We start from the raw sequence: 1,123 nt of genomic DNA, 5'->3' as shown, positions 1-1,123 counted from the left end.
CCACTATTATTATCATTAATCTTGGTTTTGTTATAGTTTTTAGTTTTTTTCATCATTATTGCTATTAACACTGCTTGCTCTTATTTATAACATAATCAATACCATCATCCTTTATATTACCGTCTCCATATGTGTATGTGTGTGTGTGTGTGTGTGTGTGTGTGTGTGTGTGTGTGTGCATACATATTATATGATATATATACATATATATATGTTATATATGTATATATGTGTGCGTGTGTGTGTGTGTGTGTGTGTGTGTGTGTGTGTGTGTGTGTGTGTGTGTGTGTGAGTCGGTTAAAATGTAAACAAGTACAAACGCTTCATCTAAACAACGTGAGTTGAAATTCCTCCATTCTGAAGAAGAAAAAGGCTTTACAAAAAAAAAATTAAAAAATATGATAATGGAGAACGTTATTCCACTTTGAAATGCTGACTTATATCAACTGTTCTTTTGTTTTTTTTTACAAATTACAAAGTTCCTGATGTTGAGTATAGACCTAAAAGATTACATTCGGCAAGTTTCTACTTTTACTAACTATGCGGCAGTCTCTGATTACTTCCTAAACACAAGCACATGTATCTTCCCTTCGATAAAAAAAAAAAAAAAAAAAAAAAAAAAAAGGTTTCCTACACCCTGCGTAAAGTAACCATTCACTGTTTTCCTTCGCAGTGTACAACAATCTCCAGCCAACCCCGACTAAACTGGCGTAAGACAAGCCCCATTAATGAATCATTTCGAAAAGCCGCCGCCAAGCCTCCATGCCCAAGGAAGACCAACTTGGGCTTATTGATTTCAGTTTAACCTTTCTTCAGGCGACGAGGCAACCCGTGCGGCTTCTTTTTAGGGGGTGGAGGGGGGTGGAGGGGTCTGTTCGCCCCCCAAGTCACCGGAAACTCAACCAAAGGCGAGAGGTTTTTGAAGAAGTAGGAGAAGAAGAGATGCAATATACGCCAGGATGGAAACAGCTTTCATGGGACGCACGCCGAGACTTGGGGAAAGAAGGGGAAAGATCTTTTGGTTTACTTGTTCTTTTTTGTATTAGTTTGTTTATCTTGTTTGTTTGTTTATTCGTTTATTTATGATTATGCTTTATCTTGAGGACTGTATTTTTTTTGCTAA

The sequence above is a fragment of the Penaeus chinensis genome, chromosome 37, assembly GCF_019202785.1.
Source record: "Penaeus chinensis breed Huanghai No. 1 chromosome 37, ASM1920278v2, whole genome shotgun sequence".
Classification (NCBI taxonomy): Eukaryota; Metazoa; Arthropoda; class Malacostraca; order Decapoda; family Penaeidae; genus Penaeus; species Penaeus chinensis.
Note: the sequence above shows the minus strand (reverse complement) of the source record.